The sequence below is a fragment of the Condylura cristata genome, unplaced genomic scaffold (assembly GCF_000260355.1).
Source record: "Condylura cristata isolate star-nosed mole 26May11 unplaced genomic scaffold, ConCri1.0 scaffold00038, whole genome shotgun sequence".
In the NCBI taxonomy this organism is placed as follows: domain Eukaryota; kingdom Metazoa; phylum Chordata; class Mammalia; order Eulipotyphla; family Talpidae; genus Condylura; species Condylura cristata.
In genome coordinates this window covers 5,093,391-5,110,144 of record NW_004567139.1, presented here as the reverse complement: position 1 = coordinate 5,110,144, position 16,754 = coordinate 5,093,391, and the positions used below count along the sequence as shown (strand labels likewise).

The 16,754-nt window shown below is 37.1% G+C and overlaps 1 long non-coding RNA gene across 1 annotated transcript in view; it reads right to left on the bottom strand.

Annotated features, from left to right (window-relative positions):
* Positions 1-9,263: 9,263 nt before the first annotated feature.
* LOC105854405 overlaps positions 9,264-16,754 on the bottom strand; it is a 56,196-nt gene continuing 48,705 nt past the window's right edge. Inside the window, exon 4 of the long non-coding RNA XR_001146087.1 lies at positions 9,264-11,969. This is a non-coding gene — a long non-coding RNA (uncharacterized LOC105854405). The remainder of the gene's footprint in view (positions 11,970-16,754) is intronic.

The window sequence follows — 16,754 nt, the reverse complement described above, 5'->3', positions numbered from 1 at the left end:
GTGGAATCTGATTGTGGTTAAATTCATGATCTTTGGGATACACAAGACCCACCCCAACTCCATCAAGTTGTCTCTTCAGACATCATAACTAATCATTTCCAGATTATAATAGAAATTTCAAAACAAGAGTATTCCATTTATTTCTAAGATTAATTCATGAATATCTTGAAGGCTTACTATATGTCAGGAACAGGGGATACATTGGGAAAACAGAATATAAGACCTCAGTATCACATATCTTGTTTTCTGTCAGGATAGACAAAGAAAGGTATATTCATTCGCTCCTTCAATGAGCCATTACTGAGAATCCTCTTTGTACCAAGAGTTGTGCTAGTCAACAGTATTTAGCAATAAGCAGTCCCTCTCCTCCTTTACATTTGAATATAAGAAGACATACATGGATTTTAACATACAGGCATATAATCTATACATCACTTCTATCCATGTCCAATCAACATTTGTACTATATAAGATCATGGGATTGTGATCACAAAGTTTGTGATCAGTGATATGAAGAAAAATAGAGCAGAATAATAGGTGCTTTAACAGAACTATATCATTGTCAACCTGATTAGCAGAATTGAGAATTAGGAAATATTATTATATCATTATGCCATGAGAGGGGCACCATCTCAGATAAACCCAAGCAAATTGGACAGTGTGCTCATTCTTGGTGTATTCACACATGTGTGCAAGGGTGGAGGAAGATAGAGTGTTTATGTAGCCTGAAGATAAGAAAAAACACCTGTGAGTAATTTTGTGCAGTCTTATAGTAAGCTACTTTTTTAAATATGATAAAGATTACACTAAATTAAGATCAGAAAAAAGCAGAAGACATTCACGAAGGTCAAGAAGCAGCCTGTAACACCGATCAACTGGCCAAAACTTCCCTGACTTACTATTCTACAGTTATGACATCATTTATCAGTTATGACTGAAAGTCTCCTTAATCATCTTCATCACAAAAATTATAAACTGTAAAAAGACAAACAAAACAACCAAGAAGCAATAGAGAACAACCAAAACAAGGGGACTAAAGCGAGAAATCCATGGCAGTGACTCCAGAAAGGAGAATACTCACTTTTCAATATTCAGTATGAGCGCATGCACCAGTCTGCACTGGGCTGGGAGGTGGAGGTGATGGCTAAACCTTCTTCAGAAACTCACCGTGATTCTGTATTGAAGGATCAGAAGACAGAGTCAGAAATGTTTTATAAGTAATATTGAACGAGCACGTAAATGACATGTGTCACCACTTAGATCAACAGGTGGAATGCAAAATAGTCATAACGATGATGAAATTCTTAGTAGAATTCTCTACTAAGAATTCTCTTGCCTTCTTTGTAATAGATACTACACAAGTGTCTAGATCAAAACAATCACAGAGCTCAGGTTCCATGTAATTGTGAGAAGTTGTGTAATTGTTTTCTGACGAAGTAGTAAGTCAGAATAGGAAAGTATGACAATATAGGAAAGTATACTTAAAGTCTACTTCAAGCATCTCTTCCAATCCATCAATGTCATGCTGAAAGAAAAGTGACTAGGAAGTGGACCCAATTTGAGTGTTGATTGACAATTCATCAAGCTTCTAGATTTTGCTTATGGAAGAGAAATACATTTCCAGTTATTACACTGTTATTGGAGTGTCTCTTCTACTCACAACAAAAACATATCAGACATTTTTTGATTCTTAAACTATCCACATCAATGCTTTATTAAATCAATTATGCATGATCAGAACAAAATTATATTATTTAATATTGTATATAATATTGTATATTTAACAAAAAGGTATTATTAATAATGTAATATTAATAAAATTATATTATTAATATTTTCTTCCCAAAAGCTTTGTGACTCTCTGAAAATGCTACATTCCAGGGAACCTTGAAATTCTCTGATTCTTCAGACTTGTAATTCAGGCTATTTAATATGCATGACAACAATGATTAACAACCTTTAACTTTGTCGCAAACACAAATGTGTTATATACAAAATATTTGCACTCTAGAGAAAATATTATTGTTCATTTGCACTGTAGAATGAACATATCATAGCAAAAGTGTTTAAAAAGTTATGTCCATTATGTAATGTTTGTCCTGAAATTACATAATAATGATTTAAATGTTGCCATTATTATTTGATTTCATAAAACCAGGTTTTCTGGATATCATACAAATAAGAACCTGGGAATAAATAAGATTGATTTTTAAGTGAATTTAGCACTATCTTTTAGAAAATGTGATTTCAGAAATGTACTTATCAACTTATAGTCCCATTTAGAAATATTCAGAATTCATAAATATTAAACTTATAAAATAAGTACACTAATAAAGTGCCCTTTTATTTGTTTCAGTATTGGCACTTTGAATAAGACTGTATTTTCCCATGGAAAATGTGAAAATCATCAAGCAAGCATAGAGTAACAGCTTAAATAATCAATTTTTGTTTAATAAAAAATTCTAATGTAGAACGGCTCTACAAGATTAACTTTACTCTCTAAGATTGATATTTTCTTTAATATTATAGTATTCATATGTTGATATATTAAACTTCAAATTTTGCCTTGTTTTCAATCCACTTGAAATGAATAGAAAAGTTGTGTATACATGTGCATATATGTATATTAAATCATGTTGATTATGGCAAATCTATAAAATACTGAGTAGTTATATTACATTACTTGTAACATGAATAAAAAGAGCAATTTTGGTGATTTAGTTAGCCTACTAACTATACAATATCTGTCTGAAAATTTTTTCTAAAATGCTCCCAAACCCAGTTATATCATTTATGAAATCCTATAATTATCTCCCAGATTTCCTTTCACGTAGCCTAAGGCTACAAGCTTCATAACAGTTACTTCTATTTTGCACAAATGCTTATTAATAATATCCAAATAATCTTTTCTCTAGGTACCAAACTCTCAAAGGAATTAAGGTTATCAATACTGAATTATTATCTCATTGAAACTAGCAGACGTTTTTCTTGATGGTAACAAAGTCCCTTTCAAATTGTTGGCAACTCCCTGCATTTTTAGTAAAGGGGAGTTAAAGCTATTACCCTAAATGACTTCCTCTTGGAAATATTACAGTGTTCTATTTTATATCACTTAAATCGTACCATGCAGCTGTAACCATATTATACATAACAATTTTAAGTCATATAGTGAGGCTGTGCCCTTGATTTTCTCATTAATGTCCTATCTGAGCTTAAATTGAGAAGGGGTGGCAGTTTTCCTTTGAAAAGTCACCCCAATTATACAATTTCTGCAATGTGCCATTGGCTTCCTTTGAACCAGTCACTGCTCACCTTCTCTCATCGAATCGTCCCTGAGAAAGAAGGAACAAGGTAGGGAAGGGAAAAGGGAGGACACAGATCTCACAAGTCTTTATTAAAATTGTGATAATCGTGCCACTGTATTCTTGCTAGACCAAAGTGCCATTACAAGTTCTCTCTCAAGTCTGTGGAACAGTTTCTTCTGTACCTCGCAGTAATGGGATGAAGGGGGAATGAAATGGAAACTGTTGAATCAAAATGTTCTCTTTTGGAAGTTCCAGGTAATGGTGTGGACATTAAGTCCTCAGGTGTGTCTCTTGAAGAAGCAAAAACGATACCTCTATATTTTATGTAGGACAAATCAGATTCCAGATCTATTCTGTCAAGTTTTGCCACTTCAATTGCACATTTTTTGTTTCATCAAAGATTTAGCTAATACAGTCTAAAATATCTTTTTTTTTTTGACCTCAGATTTTTTTAGGATAATATATGAATCCATCTGTAAGTCAATTGGATTAATATAGGATTTGACGGAAATGTATCCGTAGTGTATATATACACACAAAATTCAAACTTAACAAATATTTTAAATAATACTTTTATATAATCTCTAGAGAACATTAGCTGGACATTTTAAGATCACAGTTACTTACGATATGGGGGACATAATTTTAAATGGTCATTGTAAAAGTAATGAATAGGTTTACCTTTCCGCAATATAATACGATTTTAAAGTGTTGATGAGAAATCGAAAAACTTTAAATGTAAATGGAAGCTGATTTGACTCTATCTTATGAACACATTGTATTTATCAAATACTCATGTTTCACTTAAAAGAACGATAAGTTCTTCAAAGGTCTGTGCTACCACCAAAGTAAGTTCAGTTATTTTGACTGATGACAAGCATGTGTAGATAAGAATTCATAGCAAGTCAGACCTGCCCAGGGGCTGACAGAAAAGAATATGTTCTTCAATTAAAGCATTATCCTAGATAGAACATGCATATCTCAAGCAGAGTTTATTGCAACATTGTTGAAATATGCCTTTAATTAAAAAAAAATACATTTTCTTTCAGAACGCAAAAGCCTGCTTCCACTTATTTCAGACAACTGGAAGACAATGGAACAGAAGGAAAAGTTTAACACGGGCACTGCAGTGTCTTGGAGCTGATCATTTTCCACCACACACACGTAGCAGCGAAACATCCTTAAAATGTAAAACATCTTGATTTTTTTTAATAACCCCTTGTGGTATGTTTTTACTTTAGCAATAATTGTATTTTCTTTTTTGCACATTTTATTTAACAACATTGCAGTGCAAGGTAATCCGTTCCATGTGTTCCGGGCACTAGCAAAGTGCCTAACGGAGCAACAATTAACTTTATTGGACTCCTGTTACTGGCAGACACAGCCTTACACCCTGACTCGTTATGGTGCTGCGCCACATATGAGCTGCAAAGAATTTGGTGTCCTAAGTAATCACACAGCAACCTGAATGGAGAGCCAAGTTGTCATTAAAAAATCATGATCATGAACTAGAAACAGAAGTTAAAGTCCATGACAAGATCAGAAGATAAAGTTCACTTTAGTTACAAAAAGCGCAATGATTAGTCCAGGGCATGTAGCCAATGGTTGATGCGCACGTCTGGCTTTTTGCAAAAGAAGAGCGTGTAGCTTGGTTTGTAGCAAATCAGAGCACTGTGACTGCAATAGATGCATAACCCCTTGAGTTATAGGCCTTGAAACAATGGTTAAATGTAGTTAAGTGCAAGGAGTAACATAGTTAGGTTTTATCAAACATTAACACTTGTACTGGAGAGTTCGTAAAATTCTAATTGCCCTCTTCTAGGGAAAGCAGACCCAAGAGGTTCTTTATGTATAAAGCCACTCTGACTCATGCTTGCGAGTTACAAGAAAATAAACTTCACTAGCAGAGCCACCACGATGGGTCCATAGAACAATGTCTAAGTCACAAGAATGATGAGCCAGTTGACCAAACAGTAATATGACCATCTCCACAGGAGCTCACTCCCACACACCATACCGCACTGGATAAATGGACCTGAGCAGATTCTCTCTTATGCAAAGTGAGGATGGGAGATATAGTTAAACATCACATAGCCAAGGGGACTATTCTAAGGAAATTCAAGCTGTGGGTCCCAGGATCTACTGGGGAGTGTTGGTACCCAGAGTTCATGTTTCCAGTCTGTTCTACAGACTGGAAGTAGGGAAGTCCGTTACTAGATATACAAGACAACTCTTTTTGCAAATGTCTCCTTAATACGTATTATGTTTTCAACCCATTCACCTAGATCGTAGAAGAGAAAGAGCTAATGAATAGAACAGCAGATGGAATTGTAGATTATGAGAAAGGAGATATTTGGAGAAGTTCACTCTGATGAGCGTATTTCTCGTGCATGCTTAGCAGTTGGAATCAGACCCAAGATACAGACAGCTAAAAGATCAACATGTAGAAGAGGAATATAATGATGGTAAAGCCACATTTCTTTACACTTGGTTCTGAATTTTTCCTCTTGCAAAGCACACCTAACAGGCGTCATTGACACATAGTAAGTCATCATTTTTTTTTTTTAATCATGAGTGATCCTTTAAATTGTTTAAATGATAGTTGTAACTTATACTAGCATTTGGGAAAGTCTGACCCCAATGAACTTAAGTATTCTTGGAGATGATCCAAGGACAATTACTGCTAAAGTTGAATTTAACATTCTTTCCTATATTAAGAAAAACAAATAATTAACAGGTATGATTTTACATTTAGGTTTTCTCATGAATTAGTCTTGAGTAGTTGGTGTCCATGTTATCTATGTCAGAATCGAATGTGTTGGAATCATACTTGCAGTATGATTACACGTGCACTTTTTTCATGCTTATACGAATATCCTATATTATTATACAAATGAGATTTCCAAGTTGTGGCAACCAGGGGCATATGAGGCTAAGATGGTTGTTCAGGAGAAAATCTCTGGAGAAATGCAGTGGTAGATGAGTTCCAGCTGCCACATCTTGGGGGAAGCTGGTCGCACTCCCTCTGGGTTTATCCCTGAGCACAGTCAGGGTGTGAGATTCAGCTGTTCCTTTGATACAGAACTTTCCTTTTGAGTGATCTTCCTTTGGGAGGAAGCCTGGAGTTCCTCCTATCCTAACTTCCTTCCTTCCTTCCTTTTCTCCTCTCACAGATGTCAGACCTAGATCTGATGACTCCTCTTTTTCTCCATTTTATCACTCAAATGTGTCTCTCCAACAGATTTTCTTTTTTTTTTTTTTTTTAAGATTTATTTATTTATGCCTACTGAACTGGGGTATATGTCAGAGCTGCAGGGGTGGTGAGAGGATTCACCAGAGACAGAGTGGGGAGCAGAACAGGCAGAGTGACGCAGTACATTGCTGAAGGGAGAAGTGGGCAGGTCAGGAGAGGTCTGCTACATCATGTGGGTCACCTTCGGGGTGGAGGAGCTAACTCGCACTAAAGAGGCTACGTCTAGCTTGCAATGCCATGCTTTAACCTGTTGCTCCACCAGGGCGGACCCAACAGATCTTTTTTAAATAAATTTTTATTGAGGCAATTGGTTTATAAAATTATGTTTCTGGTGCCCAGCATTATAACTGGACAGTTATAGAGGCTACATCATCACTCCAAAGGTCTAAGTTCCACTCGGCACCCCACAATAGACTCTGTGACTTGTTTCATAGAGTCCTTGTCATCTGGTCAACATTTGTCTGATCTTTATAGCCAAAAGATCATTCTTATTTTGTTTTTTTTTTTGTTTGTTTGTTTCTTTATATTCTAAATAAGAGTGAACTCATATGGTGTTTGTGTCTCTGATTTCTTTCACTGAGCATAATTATCTTTAGAGTGCACTTATGTTGTTGTCAATGACAAGATTTCATCCTTTTACAATATATAAATCTGAGTAACATTCCCTTTTGTATATAGGTCATATCTTTATCTGTTCACCTGTTTCTCAGTGCTTGGAGTGTCTCCATATCTTAGGTACTGTGGGTCATGTTACAATGAACACAGGGGTGCATACATCTTTTTCTTTGAGTGTTTCAGAACTCCAGAAATGGAATAGCTAGATCATGTGGTATTTATATGGTTCATTATTTAAGGAAGTTCCATACTGTTTTGTACCCAATTACCCTCCCACTAACAAGTGCTCTCTTGTCCAGATCCTTGCCAACACTTGTTGTTTCTCGACTACTATCTTTCATATCTAATTCCATTCTGACATCTGTTTCATGGGGTGCTCAATTTGATAGTCTGTCTTGCAATTTTAAGGATTCTCCATCATAGCAAAAGTTATAATAAAATGGAAGATATTCTATGATTGAATAAATTATCACTGAGGAAAATATACCTAGAATCACAAACAAGTGCAGATGGACTGATATAGACAAATTACAACTTGTAAATAAAATTTTCTAGAAGAAATAGACATTTCTAGAAGGAATTAGAGCTCTAGGAGAAAGCCCGAGCAGGAATATACATTTGGAGTCACAGAACTAGAAAAACATTATAGAAGTTCTAGAAGATACAGTGTACGTGGAAGGCTCTGGATCATATATACAAAGACAACTCTAATGTTAATGTGGTGACCATGTCCTTGCAAGTAACCCCTCCACAGTTGGGTGATTTGTTAACGAAAGCAATCAAATGCTTTACATGTTATCTCTTTTCAAACACCACCATAGTTACACACATGAAACAGAACCTCATAGCCAGACACAGATAGTTTAGAAAAGACTCAGTTCAGTATAAAATGTTTGTCATATATATACATATATATATATATATATTTTTTTTTTTTCTGTGAAGCCGTCAAGTAGTTGTATCACTGGGTGTGAAAATGATTCTAAGTGGCTGGAATTGGTCCTGGGTCATAATTTGGCATTGCCTCTCTTCAGCCACCCATACAAATTTCTTTCTGAAAGTGGATCTCATTAAGAATAACCCCTCTCCTCAACTACTTTACCCTCTATCTGGAAAAGCGATCTCACTCAGACTCCTGTGATCATTTAAACAGATGAAACATGCACTAAATCTGTCTCTCGATGAAGTGCCCAAACTAATTAAGCTGAAAATATTCTTAAATTCTCTTGGTCTTCTTTTCCAATCACCCGGAAGACATTTGGATTTTTAGCAGCCCTAGGAAAACAAGAATCTTTTCTTATTCTCAGGGTCATGTGAGAAGGGAAATTGATTTCATATTATATTTTGCACTTCATTGGATCTCCCCCCCCCCCGTTGAGAGCCCCTGTTAGAACGAAACAAAAGACATCACTTTTATGAACTGCCTATAACTCTATGTCTTTGTTGGATTATGGAAAAGTCTGCCAGTGTGGAAAACTTGGATTCAGAATGCTCAGTGAGGCTTGCCTGATGGAAGCCAACTCAGTAAATCATATCTGACAGCCTTTTGTTAAAGAAATTTCTCAACACGCCCTGTGTCTATTGGGCCTGGCCATATCCATCCAGTGGGGACCTATGTTGATTTTTTCACATAACGATTTTATGGTCCTTGCCAGGAGTGACTAGTCTAATACTGACTCGTCTGCCTATCGACTGCAGATTTTTAAAATAATTTAGAGAGCCTCAGAAATCCCCTTTTAGGATTTACTCTGCAATGACAATGATACTTTTGGCATCTTGCTGATGAGTCCAACAGATAAACGGAGGGAAAACCAAAGTAGAACTATTTCCCAGGCACCATTTCCACTAGTTTTTGATAGCAAATAAAATGCTACAAAACAGGAGACATGGCTTTTGTTTTTTTAAAGATTTGTTTATTTATTTATGCACACAGAACTGGGGTACAGGGCAAAGGTGCAGTGAGAGGATTCGCCAGAGACAGAGCGGGGAGCAGAACAGGCCGACTGATAAAGTACACTGCTGAGGAGAGCAGCAGGGGGGTAGGAGAAGCCTACCGCACCATGTGGGTCACCTCTGGGGTGGGGATCGAACTCATGCTGAAGTGACTTTAGCTTCTTAGTGCTGTGCTTTAACCTGTTGCACCACCAAGCAGGGCCTGGAGACACGACTTTTAAAGACTAGGAAAGCAATTCATATCTCATCTCAATAGGTGATATGGTCAGTGATTGTAGTTTATGTCCCACCATCTGTTTTTAAATAGGTTAAGAAAATAAAATTGTCTCCTTGTAGCATATCAATTTTTATAGTCAAGCGATGGGATCTTAGGCACCCCAGGAAATTTAGTGCCGCGCGGTAAACCATCAGTTGGATTCCCGAGTCTGTCTTCTCTCCCTTTACATCAGTTTGAACAGGAAAAGATATATCTATATGTGTCAGATTGTTTTTCATCTTGGATTTCAGCAATATGATCTCTGTAGTGTGAAGGTCAGTGCTCCTATATGCCTAGACTTTCCCAATCAAGTCAATTTCATCTAACTTTCTGTTAACAAGAAGCTCTATAATCTTAATATTTATGTAATTTCAGTATCACCAAAGCCTTTAGAAATAGCCAACATTCTCAGATTTTACATATACATACAACCATGCAATCATTTGACTTGGTTTTCTCTAAAAGAGCCATTTAAGAAAAAGAAACTGAAGAATGGAAATTGTAAACCCTGTGATCTTAGACGAATGTGGTAAAGAGATTTCAGACAGTTTCTCCAAAACATTGTGCTCTTGTTGGAGAAAATCCATCCACAGAGATGAAAGTCAGAGCGTAATATTGTAAGTCAGTTAGCTCTTGGGCAGACAGGAGAGTTAAAGACATAATCCATGAACATGACTTCCTGTGCTGATGGCTCAATGTCTGTATCAAAAAATCTTAATGCTGCAGTTTATCTCTTCTTTTAGCTTTTTGTGGAATAAAAGTTGTAACAGTGAAATTGTACAGAAGCCAACAGCCTACATAACAGATTGCTCTAATGCCAGCTGGCCACGAGTGAATCATTTTGAGTCTCTTTTTGAAGTTGCAGGGGCCTGCATAAAAGACTATTAAGGTGTTGTCTCCATGGGGAAGCCAAATGGATCATGGAGGCAATTACCTCTATAATTTAGGCAGAGAAATACTGTTATTAAAGGGAAAAAATGAGAATTTGAGGCATGTTTCTGTTTTTCCTTAAATTATTCATTCTTGCTGTCCCCATTAATTTAATAGTATAGAAAATATTTACTTTCTTTTTCACTTCTAACAGTAATTGCCTATCAAGAGCTGAATTAGGACCACTTCTAGGCCATCACAATCACCACCCCAAAAATCAGGTCCCAAATGGAATGGCTTGCTGCCCAAAAATAAAAGCTCTGGTACCAAAAGGCAAGTTGAAAACCCTGATTCTACATTTGCTCTCAGCATTGATGACATGGGTGAGACACTGAAAAAAAATCACAAGTTTGTCACAAGAATCGAATGAGATCAACTACAGGGAGGTCATCTGTTACATGGATAACCGTGGGCACAGGTATCTCCTGGAGAGTCCATGGAAAATACAAGTTGGATTGCCCTGGAGCCCAATCACCCTGCAAAGTTTGACTTTTGAAGCCCAGTCTCTCTCTCCCCACTTCTAATATTTCATCATTTCAATAGTCAGAGAGGGATTAAGAATTTAAATGAAAGTGGTCTGTGTTTTGTTATAAATAAAACAGGCCGATGACTGCTTGATGCAGTCCATGGACCCAGATCTTCCTGCTGCCTGTTTTTGTAAATACAGTTTTATTGGACCAGAGCTACGCCTGTTTGTTGACGTATTGTCTGTGATGCTTTCACGCTTTAAGGGCAGAGTTGAATAACTGTGCCTGAGACCATATGGATTGCAAAGCCAAAAAAACTTACCATGTTGGCCTCATTTGGGCTTCAGGGAACTAGATGGGAACAAAACTGCTTCCTAAGAAATGTCCTTTCCATCTAGCTGGTATCTTGTCGCTGTGGGCACAGCAGATCTTGCTGATGCCGTTGGGATTGGGTGAGAAAGTGTGTGGTGTGACACACACACACAAAGTGTGTTTGCTTGGAAATGTGCGCCCTGCCTGACTACAAATTTGGTTACATTCAATGGCTTAAATATTCTGACACCCAGCCAGGGTGACTCCATGGCGACAGTGAAAGCCGGGCTGGCTTCGCCGTGGAATCCAACTGCAGCTGTCACCCACTGCCACGTCAACTTAATTATTAAAATAAAGACAATTGGTTTTGAGCACAGAGAGCGTTGGAGATTTTCAGATAATTGTTGTGAAATAATCTGGCCTAGAAAGGAATAAGAGGACATATTTCTTTATTGTGTACCTGTCATTGCAAAACCTGACTGTCAGCTTCAACTTCTGATCAGTGAAACCCAATGTTTCATAAGGATGCAAAACACAGGGTTTGCTTGGGCCTTTGGATCGAAAAACTGAAACAAGAAACAAACACTCCTGGCAGGAGAGAGCCCAACACCTTTCAACGTGACTGATTTCCGTGAAAGCAATATTTTTGGGTGTGGGGGAGGGTTGGTGACATTTTTAAGAGAAAAATTCATGGCGAGAGAGAGAGAGAGAGAGAGCTTTTCTGGAGGTAGAATTCTGTATGGTTATTTCAGCGTGGAAGAAATGGTCCTTGGCTTCCTTTTCTCGGCACAGATGTTCATCTGCATCCCAGCTGACCCGCAGATTCGGTTTTCTTGGCACTCAGCTCTTTATCTCCACTGTGTGCTCTTCCTCTGGGCCTGACTCCAGTGCCACAGATGTGCAAAGAGAAAGGAAAGAGAAAATAAGGGATGAAAAAGTCAGAGTTCCAATTTATCAGCAGGCCCTTCTGGGTAGTTTATTCCCAAGTCCCTAATAACCAGACCCAAGTGGTAACAAATCTCCACCCTGTCAAAGACCTTTTTCGGAACGTAGGCCTTACGGAAATCAGCCCCATAGAAGCCGGACACAGGATCACCCTGCTCTGTGTTGTCACTCTGCTTGCGAAATGGCGAATATAATTCAAAATTCAATTTGCCTTGACGTCCATTGGAAAACCTAATACAATCAATCAGCTCTTACTGTTTCTACCAAATCTGGAGTCTCCCATTGGAGGCCAGCAGTGAGCCACGTGCAATTCTTCTGCCCTGGCAGATGGATAGGCAGGGGCTGGCACTTCGGTGACTGAACTTTCCTACACCCCCAGTCTTTCACTGGACCAAGGAACAGCCCCAAGTGCTTCTTTTTATTCAAACCCTGGGTATGTTCGTCCACAAATGTGTGCTGTGTCAAATGGCCTTTGTCATGATGCGTCTTATCAGGGTGTCTGCTTCTTATTCTCTATGACAAGATTTGGCAATTATTTTTTCCTGTAGGTACAGATACAATCACAGTCACAACTTCATTCTGTAACTGCGGCACAAAAGCAGTCCCAGAATTCCACGAACCTTGCCGCAGTGCATTGTGAGTTTCGGGGAGCAAGTTTTGGAGGACAGCTCTTGCCCTGCTATTGCTTCCGTCAAATGCTACTCTTTCATTTGTAGAAGCACATTCTTAACAGGTTGCAGGTAAATTAATTCTCTTCACTTTTATTTGACCAGAGCTGCCTTTATTTCTAAATGCCTTTTGCAGTGCATTTTCTTTGATGATATCCTGCCATGCTGGGGAAAAATCAGCACATTTTATTTGATAAAGTCCTATCTCCCCCAAATCAGCTTCTTTTTCTTTCAACAGATGCAGAAATTCATCTGTCTTACTTTTTCAACTTTGTGATTTGGATAAGCCCAGATTTGATTCCTTTTGTGTTTGTCCTATCAGGCACATATCCACTCCCCTCGTATCTATAACTTGATATTTTTTTCAGCAGGGTGGTGAGGAAATTCTTCAAAAAATATTTTCTGTTCCTCCTTCTTCTCTTTCCTGTATAGGATTCCAGCTCTCTGTATGTGAAACTGCTTTTTAATTTTGTGCTGAGAATGTTAATTTTCTTCCTATCTTTTTTCTCTTTGTTTTTTTTTGTAACAGAAACTTTACTCTTTCCATCTCTATTTAGATGGATTGTCTGATTTGTAAATAGTCTCTACATTATTTTTAAATGATTTTTTTCATAGAGATATTGGACTTAATTGTTCACAAATTCCCATTTCTTAGTTTAAATTCTCTATTGAAAGTTCTCATATGTTCATTCATTATTATGACATATGTCTTTCAATTCCTGATATTTAAAAAGTTTTGTTAATTAATTATAATACTCAGGACATTGAGTGATCTATTTCGACTATTTCTTAGCACAACTTTTCTTTTTTTTATTACAAAAGTTTATTTTTACATCATTTTGTACATTTTTTTTTTCCATCTCGATTGTAATCCCCACGGGTCTCCCATCACCAAATCACCCCTGTGCCACCACCATAATCCCGTGCATTTCTCTCCCTCCCCTCCCGGTTTTTGATCCCATTTCCCATTCCACCCCCACAAAATGTCTCTGGTATATGGTTGTTCATTATTTTTGTTCCTGGTCCATTATACACCTGCTATGAGTGAAACCATCCGGTATTTTTCTTTCTCTTTCTGGCTTATCTCACTAAGCATGATCTTTTCCAGCTCCATCCAAGTTGCTGCAAAAGACATGTGTTTCTCTTTTTTGGTTGCTGAGTAATATTCCATTGTATATATGTACCACATCTTTTTTTATCCAGTCATCTACTTTTGGGCATTTGGGCTGCTTCCATGTTTTTCCAATTGTAAATAAAGCAGCAATAAACATGGGGGTGCAGGTATCTTTTTCAATCAGTGTTTTTGTGTCTTTTGGGTAGATACCTAGGAGTGGGATTGCTGGGTCGTAGGGAAGCTCCATGTTTAGCAGTTTGAGGAACCTCCAAACAGTTTTCCATAGTGGTTGTACTAGTTTGCATTCCCACCAGCAGTGCAGGAGAGTTCCTTTTTCTCCACATCCTCACCAACATTAGTTGTTTCTTAGCATAACTTTCTTACATATTCACACATTCAGTATTTTTTATTATTTTTTTGCACATTAGGGTGAAGTATTATAAGAAGCACAGCTTACACTTATCTTTCTTAATATGTTTTAGATGGTTTTTAGTTCCTAACTAGCAGATGAATTACTTGCTGGTTCTGCTGTTCTTGTGAGTCTTAGTTTATTATTTCTGAGGACATAACAATTTCCATTTTGCACATTTTGCAGGGGGACCCTTCTTGTGGGATATAATCCTTATTATTGAGCAACTTCTCTTCCAGGATCTCACCTCAATTTCTGAGTTTCTTGGAGAAGTTTCTCCACTACTGATGGACCAGCATGCCATTTCCATCCCTGGAAGACCTTTGGCTTCACTATTTCTCTCTCAACCCTGCAGAAAACATTTCTTTATTGTAACTCACAGCCACTAACTCTGGGTTGACACAACCTCTCTCAGCCAACACCTCCTGATAAAACCCTGTGCAGAGTAACTGATCACTAATTATGCATGAACACAGCTATTCTTGGATGAGCAGTAATTTAAAGTTGATCCGAGGTTCCCCTTCATGTGTGTCCATAAATGTTGGCCCCTTGCCCCCCTTTATTCTGAGATCCTGTTTGACAAGTTCTGGCCTCTTCAGCATCACCTGGAATTCTTATCTCTGCCTCATCCTCTCAGATATACTTCTTTCCTTGGGCTCCAGCTTGCTCTGTAGTAAGGTCTGCAAGTGTCTCCAAATTCTAGGTATGCATTTATCTTCTAAGACCATAGCCCCAAATGACTTGTTACCCAATACCTTGAAACAGGTGACTCCTGTTTATCTGTTTTTCTTTCTGTTTACTGTGAATGCAAATATTAGGACAAATGGGAAGGCAGATCTAATATCAGACATTAACTTAATATTCAACTATGGATGCTATGTGGGTGCATACATAGTCAGCTATTTAAATCAGCAAATATACATGAAAACATAACTGCAGTGAAGTGAAAAATCTCCCCAGTGATAAAAATATGTACTTCCAAAGTAAGACTTTACCAATGGCTAATGAGCAGTTGAGTAACAAAAACTTGGAAGTTTGTTTCCTGTATTTATCTCTGCAAAAGGATTTCCATGTGCCTATCCAACCTGTTCTGTAGATTTTCTTTTTTTTTAATTTGGCATAGTGTAGCCCAATGCTCAGTATAATATGTTGTAGCTATAAGCTCATGGAGAAATTATCTATCCTTTGTGAATCTCATTTTCACCTAAAATTGGGATAATGGTAACTGCCTCATTATGGCATTAAAATAATTCAGTAGGACAATTTGTGATAATTCCCTTAGCATATCACTTGGCACATAATAAACTCAAGTTATGACAATTAATAACTATATTATGAATAGTTGTAACAGTAACACAAGTCAAATTGTATATCCAAAGGACACAATTAAAACTTAAATGTTATAATTATTAGATCATAAAATCAGGAAAGTAGTCTTTGTGTTTCAAAAGAAAACTAGAAATACTTTTTTTTTTTTCAAAACTCAATCTACTTTGATTCTGTCTGACAATATGCAAGTATATACAAGTGCAAAGCTACAAGTATGATCTTACTAATCAAAAAATATTTTTATACCAACTGCAAAGGATATTTTATTATAAATAAAGTAGAAGACCAATGAGTCTTCCATGAGTATAAAAGCCACTAATATGAATAAGCCAATAAAATATTTTAAATGTTTATTTAAAGCATTTCAATAAGATATAGCCAATATTTATATAATTAAATTAATCTCTTCTTTTTAAACTGTCATATGGAGACACCAAAAATGAAGAAAATATAAAAAATATATGTGACCCATTATTATGTCCTTTCAGCCCATTTGAAGTGTTGAACATTCTCCAGTCATCATGCTGTTAGTTTAATGATTTCCAATCTTAGTCTCTTTCTCGACAAATCTCAGTTCTAACTAAAGCAAAAATTCATCGCTGAGAATTTCTGGATTACAAGGGAAAGCTGAATTTTGTCATATGAAGACATTAGAGATTGTGTGAACAAGTAAAAAAAGTCATCATAGTTCACATGATGGAATGAGCATGAATTTGTTTTGAGGTTAAATGTTAAATATTATGTGATTACTTTCATGAGTTTATTAAGATCTCTTTTAAAGGGCAGGATTAAATGAATGTCACATATGTGTGATAATGTTGAATTGTATATTGAATATTTAAAATGCATATTAGAACTTATGGAATTATACAACTATTTCTGGATATTGTCAACCTGATAAATGACAAAAGGGTTAATCTGGAGATCATGCCAACTTTGGACAAACACCTTAAGAAAATGAGAGCCAGTACTCCCTTGTGGTACAAGAGTTCTGTCTAAGAGCTATCACCACTGCGACCTGAATTCAATCCCAAGGCGGGAGCTGACCCACATGGCACAGGAGACCACTTCTGTCTCCCTACTACTCCCCTCAGCAGTGTATTTCAGTAGATCTGCCTTTCTGCTCCCTGCTCTGTCTCTGGTGAATCTTCTCATCCCACCCCCACACCTTTGACCTATACCCTAATTCTTCAATGCA